Genomic DNA, 19,352 nt, shown 5'->3' on the forward strand with positions numbered 1-19,352 from the left:
TAGTTAACTAAGTTAAAATAATTATGGAATTGATGCAAGGTTACAACGAGAAGTTTAAGTTAATATGCTACAACAGTCCAAGTTAATGGTTAAGTAACTTACTATTCCTTTACTAAAGTCTACTTTATGTGATGATGATGATTTATCTAATGGTCATTGAAGGAATATGTGGAGTAATTTAGAAATTTACACATTGGAAAATGTTGTACAAATTTTCTAACTCCGTGCATTTTCCTGTGAGGTTATGAGGAGATGTTACAAGTGGTATGAGAGTTGAATGTTGTAGCACTAGCACAATCTGGGAAGTGGTAAGAGGAAAATAAGTTGAGGTACGATGCTAGTGGACATCAGCTCAGGTATGATTCTAACAAAATTCTACAATGATACATGTAGTAGATTGCCTTTGACATGAGATGCATGATGCATGCTTATAATTGCATTGAAGAATAGTAAGTGATAAGGTTTTCTTTTAAAAAAATCTCATGATATTTGAATCATATGAGAATAAAATACATAAAATCTTTATTAAATTTATGAAAAACAATCATGAGCACACACTAGTGATAATGAAGAATGACTACCATGATTTTCATATATGACAATATTAATGATACAATTAAAGAACATGGCTAAATTTACAATCCATGCATCAGTCTATGTGATAATGGAAGTATGTATAATGTGGGGTTTTACTTTAAGAGGACAATAGTGTTGGAAATAATACTGAGCAGGGGGGGTGAATCTGTATTAGCAAATCAATAACCTTTTCATTTCCATAATCAAATTCATATACGCTACTTCAGTTACGGCAACCTGCGTGTATGCGCAACTGTGTTTAATGCAACTAGCGTGTATCCAGCAATCTTATGATTCAGTTAATTCATCATATGTTGATATTTAATGAGTGCATTAGAACATCATTAACCATATAAACAGTAAACAAGTGCAGCAAAATAGAACAAATCATCACACATAAGAAGCACACATGAACACCATGATATAAGGTGGAAACCCAATGCGGGACAAAGACCACCTACTGTTGTTTTCTTTAAGATAAGAAAAAACTGTTTACAATATTGTACTGGTGCAAACTCATACCAGTACGCAGGCATCCACATGTAAAAGGCTACTACCTTCTCTCAGTCTCCAGCTTCTTCTGAAAGGGAGCCACAACCCCCTAGCTCTTGTACTAGCCGATATATTTACTAGTACGTAGGCACCGGCCTACAGAAGGCTACGACCTTCCCTTTTCTTCCAGGGACCACGTTTCATAAATTTTCAGATTGGATCCATTAATACAAAATTAATCACCACTGTAATACAACCATCAACTATATATGCATCATCAATCTCTGAATCACCCAACAACTAAATCACAGAAACCCTGTCATCAAAACACAGTCACCAGAACACAGAGCAGAACCCAAAACTCTGCAACAATCACTAGAACCAACAGTAACGGCCTCAAATATCAAATTTCATAATGTATATGCTACTTGGCTATGTCGAACCAGCATGTATACACCCTTTCACCAAAGGGAACTAGCGTACAGATTTGAAAATAATTACTTATACCTTCGCTGCAATTTTCTACTTCAGATATACCCAAATCATTAGATATAAAGGATAAAACATGCATCAGTATTCAGATCTAAACTATTCATGATCATACCATATAATGATAATACATTTTATTCTTCATGATCCTGGTCCATCAACCTTCATTCGCCACATAGGTGCATCCTTAGCAAAGCATCACATATCCATAACCTGCATACTAGATCTCACACTTCATCAGATATTCATCACTTACACACTTGCACTTTGGCCTAATGATCTTCTTCTCCTTATATAGATTTAGGCCTCTCTCAATACCATGGTCCAAAACCACGTAGGACCAATACCTTGGAACCAATACCTAGGGTCAATAACACAAACCAAATGCCATGGACCAATACCAAAATACCATGGACCAAAACTTAGTTTTCCAACATGTACACGCCTTTCCTTCGTGAAAGTGTGTGTGTACACTATACGCACCTTTTGGTCTGTGAACCCACATGTACACGCGGCTTGGTCTATAGTGAACCTGCATATACCTTACTTTCTTCATTCTTGTTGTTTACCTGCTATACTGTGATCTTCCATCTGAGAAAGTTGCCATCAAGGACAACACTTGTGTCATACCTGTATCATAATGCCAACAATCTCCCCCTTTGGACTTGATGGCAAAAACCACACCAAGTCACTCTCCCCCTTTGACATCAAGAGCAAAGGGCAGACCAAGATATTCTCTCCCTTAATATACATTCTACTATCCATGCTCCCCCTAAATACATGCTGAAATCTCTGATTGAGCTCCCCCTTTGTACATGCTAAGATGTATCAATCCATCCATGTTCCCCTGAGCACATGCCGAGTCTATAAAGATATTTTTTCAAAATAATAACATGACTCTACAACTCTACTAAGTGAGTATGATCTTCCTATCACCAATGACTCATACATACATCAATCTCCCAACTAAGTGGGGATACACCACTTTGACTCATCCTCCCAATCAAGTGGGGGTATACCAAATGTTTATACATGACTGAAAATAGAAATTATTACATCATCCTTCCCATGTATAGTGGGGGTGCAAATTAGATCTTTGCAAGACCTTTACACCAAATGATATTCATGACTTTTGTAACGAATACCATCAATCTAAACAAGACCATGATAGTCATCAGCAACTATCATGCACCATATATGATCTGCACCATAAGCATCTGTCACCAGCATCTAGACCTGTAACCTACAATACCATTCTCTTGGCCAACCAATAATAAGTAGCAAGATGCATCATTTAGCCACATAAGCATCATCACCAAAGACCTTTAACCATAATGCCAACAATACATTATTGAAAGCATATGCTCCCCTTGAACCTGTGCCAACCAACATATACCATACCGAACCATATCAGACTTCTTTCCCTGAATCTATTCTGCTACTTTTTCTTCAGAGCTCCATATATGTGACTCTATAGCCTTTAACTCATGTATATGCATGACTTCTCTTCATAATATATGCATATGCAAATTGGAATACTGAAGTTTTATACTTTCAGCTTCCCCTGGGTCTGTTATGTCTGCTAACTAAGTTATGCCACATCTTTCTTACACTAATTCTATCTTCTTCAATGATGTATGCTACTTCTACTTTGGTGTCTGAAATTTTTCTCCTGCATTCCTTTACTTTATATCCAAACTTGTTACATACATAAAATCTTACATGTTTCATATTCCTTTTATTGCAATCAGTAGCTTTGTGACCAAACATATTGCAAGCAAAAGAATATCCCTTAAAGTACCTGGAACATGATGATATTTTTGTGTGATGATCTTGAACCATTCTACTTATGCATCTGGTTGCAACATGTCCAAGTTTATGACATTCATAAAATTCAACATTATTCATCGGAGGAAATAACTGTCTATCACTTCCACAGTTAGGAGAAAAATATTTTCTTTGAATAATTTCTTTCCATGGTTGTTGCTGGGGTTGACCTCTTATCTCCTCATTAAGAATTTTAGGTTTTGCATTAGAGTTCCTTGCCTCACCTTGTGAGCTAGATTCACCTTCAACAATTTCATAAAAACCAAGACTAGTTTTGATAGCAGGGGATCTTTGACTACTAAGAATATAATTCAAAATCTTAGTACTATCTTGAAATCGTAACAGTTTATCCTTTTCTTCTAATTTACCTTTTAATATATTTACCTCAACCTGATGTTGTTCTTCCTTTTCCAGATATTTCTTCTTTATGTTTTCTTCATCTTTTCTTCCTTCTTCCACTTTTTGCCTTAATTCGAGCACTTCATGTTCTTGTTCTTCAAGAGCTTCTTCATTTTGCTTCTTTGATTCTTCAAGATCTTCTTTTAGAGAGAGAATCTTAGATTCAAGTCTCTGGATTTTTATGCTCTGATCTTTTACTACATCCTGCAGTTGCTCCCTTACTCAGGTTATAGTCTCTAGCTGAACATTTAATCTAGTAATTTCTTCTTTTTCTATTTCATTATTTTTGTATGCCATGAGAAGTTTAATTTCTTAATTATCTTCATCACTATTGGATGAGTCATTACTATTATCATGAGTATAATAACTTCTATTACCTTCTTCAGACATCTTTCCTTTGTTACGAGGGCATCTAGTAGTGTAATGACCAACTCTTCTACAAGAAAAACATTTGAAAGGTAGCTTACCTTTGAATCTTCTAGATCCCCATTGAAGATTCTTGACAAAATTCACCTCATATTCTTCTTCTGAAATGTATCTTGATTCATTGAGGCTTTCTTTTCCCTTTGTTGATACTTTAAATGCAGCTTCACTCCTTTCTGATGGTCCTCCTTTTCTCATTTCAAAAGCAGTTAAGATTCCGTGAAGCTGCGTTATGGTGATATTCTGCAGATCCTGCTTTTCTTCTATGGCAGACACTTTGGGTTCAAATTTAGCAGACAAGGATCTCAAAACTTTCTCAACTAAGACAACTTCCTTAATTTCTTCACCCAGATTCTTCATACAATTGACAATCTCATCTATACGTAGGAAGTAATTAGCTATGCTTTCATCACTATGCATCTTAAGAGTTTCATACTGAATTCTGAGAGTTTGAAGCTTAGCACGTTTTACCTGAGCATCTCCTTCATAGCTTAGAATGATTTTGTCCCATATTTCTTTGGCTGATTTGAGTTGCATGACCTTGACAAACTTTCCAATAAGATAGTAACAACTTTGGCATTGATTTCATATTGCTTTCTACCTACCGTATCTGTAGGAATTGCTGATGGAAATGTATATCCTCCTTCCACGATTTCCCAAATATCCGTTCCAAGTGATTGTAGATAGGCTGTGGTTCTTATCTTCTAGTAAACAAAATTTCTCCCATCGAAGATTGGTGGTCTGATGGATCCCTCTCTTTCTTGATTACTCATGATGATGGATCTTCCTTCAAGCGATCAAGCTTCTTCTGAAGGACCTGCTCCGATACCAATTGTTGGAAATAATATTAAGAGGGGGGGTGTGGGAATACTGAGAGGGGGCGGTGTGTGGTGGGGGGGGGGGGGGGGGGGGGCGCGGTGGGGTGAATCAGTATTAGCAAATCAATAACCTTTTCATTTCCATAATCAAATTCATATAAGCTACTTCAGTTAAGGCAACCTGTGTGTACACGCAACTGTGTTTAATGCAACTAGCGTATATCCAGCAAACTTATGATTCAGTTAATTCATCATATGTTGATCTTTAATGAGTACATAAGAACATCGTTAACCATATAAATAGTAAACAGGTGCAATATAAAAGAACATATCATCACACATAAGAAGCACACATGAACACCATGATATAAGGTGGAAACCCAATGCAGGACAAAAACCACCTGCTATTGTTTTCTTTAAGATAAGAAAAACTTGTTTACAATCTTGTACTGGCGCAGACTAATACTAGTATGTTGGCACCCACCTGTAGAAGGCTACAACCTTCTCTCGTTCTCCATATTCTACTAGAAGGGAGCTACAACCCCCTAGCTCTTGTACTAGCCGATATATTTACTAGTACGTAGGCGCCAACCTATAGAAGGCTACGACCTTTTCTTTTCTTCTAGGGGCCACGTTTCATAAATTTTCAGACTGGATCCATCAATAAAAAATCAATCACCATTTTAATACAACCATCAACTATATCTGCATCATCAATCTCTGAATCACCCAACAACTAAATCACAGAAACCCTGTCATCAAAACACAATCACCAGAACACAAAGCAGAACCCAGAACTCTGCAACAACCACTAGAACCAACAGTAACCTCAAATATCAAATTTCATAATGTATACGCTACTTGGCTATGTCGAACCAGCATGTATACATCCTTTCACCAAAGGGAACCAGCATACAGATCTGAAAATAATTACTTATGCCTTTGCTACAATTTTCTACTTCAGATATACCTAGATCATCAGATATAAAGGATAAGACATGCATCAATATTCAGATCTAAATATTCATGATCATACCATATAATGATAATGCATTTTACTCTTCATGATACCAGTCCATCAACCTTCATTCGCCACATAGGTGCATCCTTAGCAAAGCATCACATACCCATAACCTGCGTACTAGATCTCACACTTCATCAAATATTCATCACTTACACACTTGCACTTTGGCCTAATGATCTTCTTCTCCTTATATAGGTTTAGGCCTCTCTCAATACCATGGTCCAAAACTACGTAGGACCAATACCTTGGACCCAATACCTAGGGTCAATACCATGGACCAATACCAAAATACCATGGACCAAAACTTAGTTTTGCAACATGTACGCACCTTCCCTTCCTTGAAAGTGTGTGTGTATGCTATACGTGCCTTTTGGTCTACGAACCTGCGTGTACACGTGGCTTGGTCTATAGTGAACCTGCGTATACCTTACTTTCTTCATTCTTTTTGTTTAGTTGCTATACTGTGATCTTCCATCTGAGAGAGTTGCCATCAAGGACAACACTTGTGTCATACCTGTATCATAATGCCAACAAATACGATGTTTTAAAATAAATTGAAGGAACCCCTTAGATATTAAAGATAAACAATGAATTAAGTGGTAAGACTTGAACGTAAGGGTTAATAGCTTATTGAGTCTTGTCATGTTTGAATGGTAGCATTGATTAGTTAGTATTTCATGACTAACTATTAAAAATTATATGCATGAATAAATTTTATTAAAACTTCTTACAAGTTATAAAAACGTGATTGTGGTACTTTACTTCATCTTGCTGGTCGGTTGGTAATAATACACTATGGAAATTATGAATGTTTGGATTATTACCACAATGATTATAGGAACTTACACATTGATGATAGATTAATTTTTTATATGAATAAATATTTTCATATGCTTTTATGCATGACAATATTGTACGCATCAAAACTACTATGATTGCAAAGGGAATATTGGTTTAACCATGCATACCTATGATTGTAATTTCTTGAAGGTGGAAAAGAACTAGGATCATGATTCAGTAATGTTTTTTTCTAAGTTGCATAATTGTCTTTATGTGGAAAATTGGAATGTATACCACCTGTATGACGTGTGATTATTTCATGTCAATTTACTTTTACAAATTATGGGACCCATCTTGAGGGTCAAGCATGAATGCATGATGTACATAAATATTCCCTTTGATTTAATGTTAATATGCATATTTTCCGCTACGTAAATTACAGTGGGAAAAGGTTCTAAATGTAATTCCACGTGCTATATAGCTATGCACATTTGTGAAAGGCCAAGGAGGCCCAAAAAGTGAGTTCTTGAGCTTTAAATTCCTCACACACCAGAGAAATATGGTTGGAGATAAATGTTATGAGTTTGGATATGATTAGAATTACTATGGGAGGGAAAGACAGTGATTTCCAAACAATACCAGAGGGAGAGAAAGATTGGTGGAACCATCAAATAAAACACAGGACATTGTTGGAGTGATAAGAAATACGCCGCCAAGAGGAATCCTATATTAGACCAAGTGTGGTCGCTATCATGGAATTGTCCTGGATTTGAAAATGGATCAATCTGGTCATGGAAACCAGCTCCCATATGTTGGGAGGAGCATTCTTTAGCCTACTATGGTTCTCGTAAAAAATCAAATTAACTAATCAGTTATGTGATGTTTTAGAAATGAATTTTTTATATGATTCTATAAGAATTTTACGTACATCCTGGCAAGAAAGGAACCTACTATTTGGAAAGGAATTATGGGAAGTGTAAGTTCCTTTATTATTGTCAATCTTCTATAATGAAAAATAATTAGACCAAGTTCGTGGTGAAAATGAATGGGGCTTGAAAATGTGTGGATTGGCCACATCTTGAGCTGGAAAATTCAATTTTGACTCCTTTAATGAGATTCTGAATAATTCAAACACTAAATTTCATTAAGTTGTAGAGTCTATGAAATGGAGAGTCATTTATGTTGTGAATTTTCCACTTCCCCCAACTAGAGAGAAGGGGAAGTGAATCATTTTCCAAGGATGTGCATAAAAATAGTATCGATTGAGAGGAAAGGAGCTTCTTCTCCTACCTCGAACTTGTACCTATAAAATAAATAAAAGAAAATGTAGCATATTCAGTTTATTCTATCTGTTATTTCTCTATGTTCTTATCTTTGTGTTTGAATTATATCCACATTGGGTTTAATCCTAGAATTAATGTTACCCAAGGCTTGTAGCATTATGTGTTGGGATACAAATGATTTATGTGTTGTTTCTATTAGCTGGTCGTATTAAATTAGCCCTAATCCCTCTATTATAGTGTCTCTATTTTCCAGGCAATGACATGGTTATATTGTTCTGAGTTTACTCAAAAGTTTGATGGGGTGAAGTTGGCTGCAAACAAGGTAGGAGGAATTTATTTCTTGCAGAGGACAACATGAATAACCTAAGAAATTTGAGCATTGGACAAAACCTTTGTTCTGGACGCGATCACAATCTTTTGAGGGCTTGTGTGTAACCATCAATAAGGGAGACAAGGGAGGCCCCTTCCTGAGCATGGAGGAGGTGATCAAAGGTGGAGAGTCAAGTTCGTAGAGGGCGTAAGTCATTCTTCCTTCCCAGAGATGAAAATGGTGTTTCTAAGGGCACTACGAAAATATTTTGTAGTGCCTTTAGTAGTTTATTTTGTATTGTGTTGTACCCATATTTCCTTCCAGTCTTCTTGATGCCATCAATTTTTGGTATTAGAGCAAGTTTGAAGTAGAGCTACGTTTATGACAGAGTTGCATTTGATATTGGTGGTGTTGATGGCAATGTGAGAAAGAAGAGCATAAGGTCATGGAGGAAGTCTCGTAGCTAATGCAAAACTTTAAGCAAATATATAGAGGCTGCAAGCTTGTTTAGAGGCCATGGGGACCAATAGGTGGCAAGACCCCGAGGCTAGAGATGATAGTGAATCGAAGGAAGAAGATACAGTAAAAAGAGTAGCACCTGTGGATGAGGCTCCGAAAGTTAAATTATTTAGGTCAATGTTAAGCTCAAGTTCGAGACCAAAACCTAATTTTTCTACCTATGATAACAGTTTGGTAGCTGAGACTTTGATGGATTGGATCAGCGAACTAGGAAAGTATTTCAAGTACGAGGAGATTGAAGAAGATAAGCAAGTAAATTTTGTTGTGACTAGGTTGAAAGGCCATGATGCATTGTAGTGGGACAATGTGCGAGTTTAAATAAGGAAAAAGGGGAAACCATTGATTAAAATTTGAGATAGGGTGAAATCAAAGATGAAGGGGAAGTTTATGTCGAAATACTGTTAGTTATCCCTTTATAGGTAGGTGCATAACCTCAAGCAAAGGCTGCTGACAATCAGAGAGTATATGGAGGAGTTTTACAAGGTGAATATGAGGGAAAATTATGTAGAAGACACCCCAACAAAGACATCAAGTTATATCAATGGACTGAACGTGGAAATCAAAGATGAACTCAGCATTCTTTCTCATAGGATGATGGAAGAATCATACTAGTTTTCCTTGAAGGCAGAGCAGAAGATAATGAGGAAGAAAAATTCAAACAGAGGTCATGGTTTTTCTAGAGGAAGAGTGCAAACAGTTGAAAGAGGGAAGACTTCAGCCCAAAATAATGATGCAAATAATCCAAAACAACAAGGACAGTAAGAGAAATAAGGTGACTATATAGGAGGAAGACCTTACCGAAGAGGTAGAGGTAAAGGAAGAGGCAGAGATACTATCTATTGTTGCTATAAATGTGGACATTTAGGTCACATATCTTTCAAGTTTCCTGAGAATGAGAAAGGTGGACAAAGATATGCATATGTAACACTACCAGAAGCAGCAGAAGCACATGCACATGTGGTGGAAATGCACTAGAGACGTGAGAATATTTAATGCTAAATAAGGTCTTGTTGAAACCAACCAAGGAGATTGTTGAACCAACACAAAGGAAAGCCTTGTTTAGGAATGTTTTCAAGGCCATATGAAAATTCTACAAAGTGGTGATTGATAGTGGGAGTATTAACAATCTAGTTTCCATAGAAACAATGGAAAAACTAGGATTGAAAAGGCGAATCATCCAACACCATATAAGGTATCATGGCTACAAAAAGGTCAAAAATTGTTGGTAAGTCAGCAAAGCGAAGTAGAGTTCCAGATAGGCCGATATAAGGATAAGGTAGTTTGTGACATCATGTCAATGGATGTATACCACCTTCTTTTGGGATGACCCTGGAAATTTGATAGGAAAGTGGTGCATGATGGAGAGAACAATGCCTATAAGTTTTAAAAGGATGGCATCAAGCATACCCTCATGCCATTGAAGGAAGAAAGTACAACTCGAACAAGTAGCTCAAAAGAATTGTTGTTGGGAGAAAAGTAATTTCTGCAATAAATGGAGGAAGAAGAGGCCAACTATGTGGTGGTATACAAGAAAAAGGTAATACTCCTACACATTCAAATTATAGATTTGTATGTTTTAACCCTGTACAAAAATTACCTACATACAAATTCTAAAAAAAAAAAAAAAACAATGGCGAAAGCATAACCCATAAAACAAATATACACAGAGATTTTCCCCTAGATCTAAAAACTAGGACTACCAGGTTGATTTTTCATAATGTTCCTTTCAATGTTACAATGCATATATATACATGTCGAAGCATCCATAAAACCCAATCCATTAACCCTAGATTAGAACATAATCGTAGTTCCCTTGACCGGATCTACAAAATACCATGGACATAAAACCGTCGCACCCAAAACCATGTGCGAACTCCATGCAAAAAACCATAGGTAGGTCTACCCACCTAATATAGGGTCCAAAACCCAACATCCTCCCACTTCTTGTTTTCTTTCCATAGGGGGCCACAGGAGGGCTTAGTATTTGATCCAACCCTGCAAATCCCATTGTTTCTCTACACAAAGAGAACTTCTCAGTGCTCACAAACTTTGTCAATTCATCTACCGTATTCTTCCAAGTGTCCACCTTTACCAGCAACACCTTTTTGTCTTCTACCATATCCCTCACAAAGTGATACTGAACATCAATGTGCTTTGTCTTTGAATGATATGCAGGGTTATTTGCAAGAAAATTACACTTTGGCTATCATATTCGATCCTTATAGCTCATTGTACTAACCCGATACTTTAACACAGTCTCTGCAACCAAACTGCTTCCTTTCTTGCATGAGTGGTTTCCATGTATTCTACCTCTGTAGTTGAAAGTGCCACTACAGATTGTCTCTTACTCATCCAACTGACTGCACCTTCAAATAGGTTAAACACATATCTACTTTTAGATATTCTCTGATATAGATCTCTAGCCTAGTCTGCATCAACAAAGCCACAAATGTCCGAAAGTATGTCCAATCCTAGTCTTCCTTAGTAGCACAAACCATAGTCACTAGTGCCACACAAATACTTGAAAACCCGCTTCACTGTTGTCTAATGCTCCTTCCTTGCTTTTGACATAATCCTGCACAATACTCCCACTACATTTGCAATGTTTGGTATAGTACATACCATCACATGCATCAGGCTACCGACTACACTTGCATATGGAACACAGACATGTCCTCTTTCTCTTCTTGTGTCTTGGGACACTGTTCAGCAGATAGCTTTACACCTGCAAGAATAGGAACCTTCACCAATTTACTATCTTGCATATTAAACCTCTGTAGTATTGTCTCGACATACTTCCTCTGGTTTAACCAAAGTTTCCTCTTTGCTGGTTTAATTTCCATGCCCAAAATATAGTTTGTAGCACCATGATGTTTAATGTCAAATTTGCAGGACAATTTGGTCTTCAAATCTTGGATAATTTCTTTGTCATTTCCAACCAGCAACATATCATCCACATACAAGACTAGATAAAAATCACAGTCACCAATTAATTTAAAATACACACAGTGATCTACTTTACTTCTGGTGAAGCGAAGTCCCCATATAAATGTATCAAATTTATGATACCACATCCTTGGTGATTGTTTTAATCCATACATAGAATTTTTTAACTTGCATATCTCTTATTTCGTACCCTTTACTACAAAGCGTTTAGGTTGCTTCATGTAGATCTCTTCTTCCATATCCCCGTGAAGAAATCAAAAGTAACAGCAACAGATAAAAGTAATCTAATAGAAGTTAAGTTGGCAACAGGAGAAAAAATGTCACCAAAATCATTTCTCGGTAGCTGGGAATAATCTTTTACTACCAACCAAGCTTTGTATTTCTCCACCTTTCCTTTTGCATTCATCTTCTTCTTGAACGCCCATTTGCTACCAATGGGTTTCCTTCTAGCTAGTAACCCACCAGATCCCAAGCCTAATTTTTGTGCAAAGATGTCATTTCATCAACCATGGCCTCTTTCTAGAGTTTTCCATCCTCTAAATCTACTACTTCCTTCACAATTATGGGATTATCATCAGTAATATATAAAGAAAAAATGAACAGAAAGAAGATGGACTATACCTTTCTGGTTGCCTTCTTTCCTGAACTGATCTTGTCACAATCGGAGTTTGTGGCTCTTCATCTTCTAATTCCTCTTCTATTGTAGAGTCTGGATATTCCTCCTTTAGCTCAAACTCTATCTTGTCAGGTTCCTTTGGTAGAACTTCATGTTTAATAACATCTTTCACCTCTCTAAACACCACATCTCGGTTGTACAACCTTCCTTGTTACTGGGTTCCAAATCTTATAACCTTTTAAACCATCCTTATACCCAATAAAGATGCACTTTCCATATTTACTATCCAAATTTGTTCTTTTCTCCTTTGGAACATGTACATATGCATCACATCCAAATACCCTCATATGTGAAAGAGAAGGCTTCTTACCAGTCCATACCTTTTGTGGAGTCTTATCCTCTAATGTTGATGAAGGTGATCCGTTGACCAGGTAACATGTTGTCTCCACCGCCTCTGCCCAAAATTCTAGTCCTAGCCCAACACCACTAAGAATGATTCTTTACCTTTCCATCAACATCTTGTTCATTCTTTCTGCAACTCAATTTTGCTCAGGTGTGTATGGAGTAGTCTTATGTCGTTCTATACCATAATTCTTATAGAACTCTTCAAATTCTTTCTTGCAAAACTCTCCACTGTTATCTACCCTCAGCACCTTTATCTTCTTCTCTGTCTGTTTTTCCACTAGATCCTTAAATTCTTTAAACCATGGTAAATTTTAAGGGTGAATTTTAGCCCAGGGGTGAATTTTAGCCCAAGGGTGAAATTTAAGGGGTTTTTCATCTTAGAGGGGAGAAACTTTATTAAACACCCATTTCATATATTTAGCCCAACTTTTATTTAAAAAATATTTTATTTTTTCATTTTAGCCCAAAAAAAGGGGTGGATAAACCATGCATACACTCATTTGGCCCAATTCGCCTAATTTGGGAGATTATATTCCCTTAGAATCGCCTAATTTTTGCTTTGCAATGCTAAATTCATTTGCAATTGCCCATTTTCTGGTTTGGGAGGTTTGATTTGGTCCCAATACCCCTAATTTCTTGGTTTTCAGATGGAGGGCAAGGGTGCTTCGGTGAACGGCTTCCTGCTTTCAAATCTTGTTTTCAAATCTAGTTTTCATCGATGGCAAGGGTCTATAAATTTGATAGTTTCGAATTCCTCAGTTTGTGAATCCACCATTTTTTATTTTTGAATTGGTGGCTCCTTTCAAGCAATGCGAAGGACCTACCTAGAGAGAGATCGTAAGAAGAGAAACTCACTCAAGAACAAAATAGAATAGCTGAACCCTCGAGCTTCTCTTCTCTCTTTGATGAACCCTCGTTTCACCTACATGCAGCTTTTAAGCCCCTGGGAGCAACACAAGAATACAACCTCCTTCTTCTATAAGGCACTAGGCAAGCCTAATTCAAGCTATGACTAGGACCTTGGAACCAAAACTTGAGGTACGTAAAATGAGTTCTTATCCTTTCTAGATATTCTTTAGTGATATAGAAATTTGATTTATGATGGTAGCATTCTATTTTCTTAATTTGGTAATCTGATTTGCTCGATTTTCGATATTCTTTGCTTTCTGGAAAGTGCCAATTTGTATTATACTTCTGAGTTCAATATTTGATCTTAATTTCATGATTTTGAATTTTGTCATCATGGATATTTCCTGGCTTTAGTCCTTGGAGGACCTTCACCGATTTGGGACATGCCCGAAGGATCATTCTTGGATTTCATTTCTTGTTTCTTATTTCAGGCATTTCCCCTCATTCTCTTCAGGTCACAACAGAGGAATAATACTTAGTTTGACATTCACTCCTTACCATTCCCCTCCTCTATGGTCACAAATGTTCACCATGCTGATCGAAAATTAATTCTTGTCTATTAGTACTTTTTCTTGTTTCGATGTATCTACCGCTCCTCATTGTAGAATGACAATTCTTGTCTATTAGTAATTGGCTTACATACTTGTTTGATTAGCAATTTAAGCTAAATAGTTACTGATAGATCATATGTAATGACTTACTTTATCTATCATCCTTTGATTAGGGTAAAGTACATTGGACAGATAACCCATAAAATGAAAAACCCCATAAATTTCTACCTCACATTCCTACCACCATTCTCACTGGATTCCTTAGTTTTGGCAAGATCACAATCTAGGCCTTTGTTCCCATATTCAGATTCCTTTACATTGATCTGCATTTTTTATATTATGTGAATATGATTAGAAAGGGACCCATAGTGAGGATGAGAAAACACAAAATATGTTGCATTTAAATTAGTGCTAGTGTTCTTGGTTCCACATTGAGTGTATGAAATCATTGGTGTTTAACAGTACCACAAATTGTGATCTCTCGTCTTTTATTGTTAAGAAATGACCCAGTTGCACTATGTTTCCTATGTTGTATTAACTTGTGCAGTTACACCAAACCTGATTGTTTGAATAGTAAGAACATTGTTATGGATTTTTTTATGTTGGTTGAGAGACATTGAGAGTTCATGCGATATTATTCAAGCTTCAATATAATCCCCTTTAAAGGATGTTAGATTTTAATTTACCAGTAAGACCAATAAATCTTCCATAATGAATAGGTATGGAAATACTTCAGCCTTGAACTCTTTTCATGAACTAATTGAGCTAATTACATGGGCTTCAACAAAGATTCAATAGGTGCAAGGTACTATCTAATGATTTTGTTTTTTTTTTTTTGGAGGCCTTGACACTATTGGAAGATTTGTGCTACATAGCATGGTTATCATACATGAGAGCTCACTCATTATGAAATTATGTCCCTCTCAGTGCTGGGACCTGATTTATAATCAATACCATTGTTTGTTCTATAAATTATTGTTGTTCTCTTACTCTGCATATGCAATCTCTAGTACCAAAATTATCTTCCTAGACCCAAAGAGTGTCTTCTCTAGTCCTTTTACTGGTAAGAAACAAATTTCATTTACCAACTACAACATTATTATTTACAGGAATAGTAAGAATTACAACCTTTGACATGCACTGAACAATTAGTTTCTCTAAACATCCAAAAATAAAGGAATTCCACACAAACATAATAAACCCTAGAGAACCCTAAGAGGAAAATTCGTCATTAATATAAGGGGACTATGCCTCTTTTTTTGTGTCATTAATAATTGTCAAAATACAAAAGAGATATCATCTATGAATTATTTATTTCAATAGAGTTTGAAGGAAAGAAATTATGGCTTTTTCTAAAATGTTTACAGATATTATTTCTTCTCATATTCTTTTCTCTATATTCCTTCTTACTCCTCCAAGTAACAATAGCTTTTTGGAGAACCTCATATATTCTTTTATTTCTCCACCTTTCACTTCATGCAGTTCTCTATCATTTATCTTTTTTCATCTCCCCTTACAAATCACATCAACGATTCAATGCTATTACAATTGAGGTCCATGTTTCCCTAATTATTTGTTACTCAACGAATTTTACCTGTCTCGTAGTGCTTCCATTTCCTATCCTGGCGGTGAGCTGGTACTTACTGGAATATTATTATGGCTTAAGGTGGCACTGATGTGGCTAAATTTTGAGTTGATTGATTTTCCTCTCCCTTCTTTCCTTCCCACATGCACAATGAACATATTTTTCCAATTTCCTTTATACTTACCCATTCAAAGGATATGATCTAAATCCATTATAGATCAGATCTCATTCTAGGAGGATTTGGTCAAATAAAAACTCAATCATTTGAAGTTATTAATGGATTGCCTCTTTTGGTTAGCTTTGGTTCTGTATTTTCAAATTTTTTCTTTGGCTTTGTCTCTTTATTCTTAGCTCCATTTATTGTTCTCTTGAATAATAACTCATATATTACCCTTTGATTTGTGCTACTTGTTCATCTTGTATACAATGTTATTGCAAATGAAAATAATAATCACCACAAGCAATTGATGACACAAAATATTAATAATTTGAAAGACTTGGTGGTTCATTGATCTTGGTTGTTGGCCCTTGACCGTAGGTCTCTACTAGGTAGGCTCGTACTCTACCTCTTAGGTCTGGCTCTTAGATTTCCACTTTGGCTTTATATTCTTAGCTCTAACTCTTGTCATTTGACTTTGAACTCCAACCCTTGTTAAGATAAGAATGATTAAGTCTTCTAGCTATACATGCCTCAAAAATATTCCTCAATCACAACTATGTGGATAGTTAAATCCTTTCACTAGAAACATTCCTCCAAATATTTGTGTGGATTAGCACCATATGGTCATTAGTGATCTGATTGCATTGTAATATTTAGAATTTATAATAACAATTTAGTTGAAGGGGTTAGAGAACATTAAGGTAAGAAAGTTGTTCCCTTTGAGGGGAAATTGACTAACATGTAGGAAAATACGAAGGTCTATAGTATTTACAAAATCAAGCAATTTTTTTTTTTAACTCAACATTAGTTGCATTAAGGAGCAAAGAGTTGTCTCCATGTCTTCTTCGCACAAGAAAGTTGTATGGTCCAACGATCTTTCCATATGACTGTTGATAGCTAGCCTGTGGTACAAGGATATCTTTGATGATGAAGCAGTAGCAGTAGCTTGGTGGTGGGGAAGATTTGGAAAGTTAAATCATCAATGAAATCCATAATTTTTATGTGGTTGGCCCTAATGAATAATGTTTTGACGTGAGAGGTTCTACAAAATAGGGCAAGGTAGGGTCCTGGAATTTGCACTCTATGCAAATGTGAAGGGGAAATAATAGACCACGTTTTGGTGTTCATTTGTTTTTTTCTCAGGAGGTATGGGGTGTTATTCTCCTCTTATTTGAGGATAGGGTACATGGAAGGAGGCTTCCTTGTTGGACTATTTGATGATAGAGCACTGAAATAACATAGATCATTGCCCCTGATTGCCTCTATAGCCATTTGGAAAGGAAAGAAGGAATAACAATTTTGTAGACAATGAGATCCCTCCTTTTCAGTTACATCATCAAATAAAATACTTATATGAAGGCATAAAAATGACTCCAAAGGTTAAAGTTTCAATTTGGGTTGCAATCTGGAGGTTGATAAAACTTATCCAAGGTGATATTATTGTTTTATATATTATCTGTGAATATGTGTGATATTCTTGTTCTATATATTATCTATGATTCGAACCCAAGTCAGTTGCTCCTGCATGTGTGATATTCTTTTTATGTATATTATCTGTGATTCGAACCCAATTCAACAACATGGAGGAGGTAAATTCGAATTGGTGTTGCTGTTCATGTCTTTCATGTCTGCCTCTACCAAAGAATTATCTGCAACACATCAAGTTTTGGATTCACATGTCTCTTGATATTTGATTATTTTTCACATTTTGAAGTGGGCACAAAGGATAGCACTTGTTTCAAGTGCAAACATATTCATTATAGGTCATAATGGGTAGTGGATCATTAGGGATGGGCTTGTTGGGTCAATATAATTTGAACCCAACTGCAAATTTGATGCCCAAAACATCACAACTAGTTTTTGGGGTTCCCTGGCAACATAAAAGCAGAAAAATAGAAGGTTTCGGGCCGTGCCCATCATATAAACTGTTTTGTATCACAGCAAGCTTAACAATGGGAAATTCTTTGGCGTTGATGCTGGCGCAACCCTGCAACTTCCCAGGTGTGCATGTTGTTTGCAATTCATGCTATGATTTATTTACTTATGTATTTGTTTTTTGTTGAAATTGTTGCATGTATAGATAGCCTGTGTGACATCCTTTATCATCCTACCATTTGAATACCAAGTGAAGAAAGCACAGATCACAGTAGAATATACTTTAACTTGGAGGTGCTTATAAGATTCATTTTTGAATTGAGTTGTTGAAAATAATCGTCTTATCTTAACTTAATTAACTATGTCAAATACCTTAGTTTTATTTATAGTTTTGTTGAGTTAATGGTTAGTGAATGGCTTGATAAAAAATTTGTTCTTGATCTGGATTCCCCTAGGATGCCAGCAAATAGAAATTATAGACCTCAATAATATAATTAATGCTCCTGTCAAACCATGCCTTATTTACCGAGGGTACTAGATTTAGTGTGATTTCTTTATCTAGTTTGTAAATTACTCTGTGCAGAGGGAAATAAGATTTTTGTAGATCCTCCTCTGAGTGAGCTTGATCCTAAAATGAATGTGATAATTGAGAAAGAAAAGCAGTTGCAATTCAATGGATTGGAACTTATTTCTTCTAAAAATTTTACATCCTAGGCGGTTATGGAAGCTGTTGGATCATGACTAACAAACAAATATTCAGAAGGACTCCCTGGTAATAGGTAAGTGACTGAAGATATAACTCGGAATGTGAAGAATGGCACCATCATGATTGTGATTGTGTCTGAGCTGCTTGGCAGTTTCTTCTTGCCACATGGTATTTTTTTCTTGTTAAACTCAGTTTCTCTTAGCTTTTGGACCTATACTTTTTAGTTTGAATGTTGGACATGTGTGTAATGGCTTTTGGATTCATAGTTATAGTGTAGAGACCTGTAGTTATTGCATGAGTATCTGTTATCACAATGAAGGATACAGTTGTTGGACACTTTTCTATATTTATTCACTACTCTGTTGGGTTGGGCTTTATGCCATGCAGATAATATGTTGCCAATGAATTCATTGACCAAAGTGAGAGGTTTTGCTAGCAGAGGGCCCTATAAGCATTCCATCTTGACAATAGTACATGGGGTGTTAATTTTCAACCATTATCTCGATCTCTAGCTAATTTTGTTATTTATACAACTCTCCTCCATCCACATCATTGCATTATGGTGTGTATGGTTCTGAACTACGAACCTCCTTTAATAAGATTATCATTCCTATTTGGGCATGTAACATGTGAAAAAATTATTTGCAATGTTTAGGGTT

This window comes from Pinus tabuliformis, chromosome 8 (assembly GCF_031772625.1).
Source record: "Pinus tabuliformis cultivar Carrire ecotype Pingquan chromosome 8, CPIR1, whole genome shotgun sequence".
Classification (NCBI taxonomy): Eukaryota; Viridiplantae; Streptophyta; class Pinopsida; order Pinales; family Pinaceae; genus Pinus; species Pinus tabuliformis.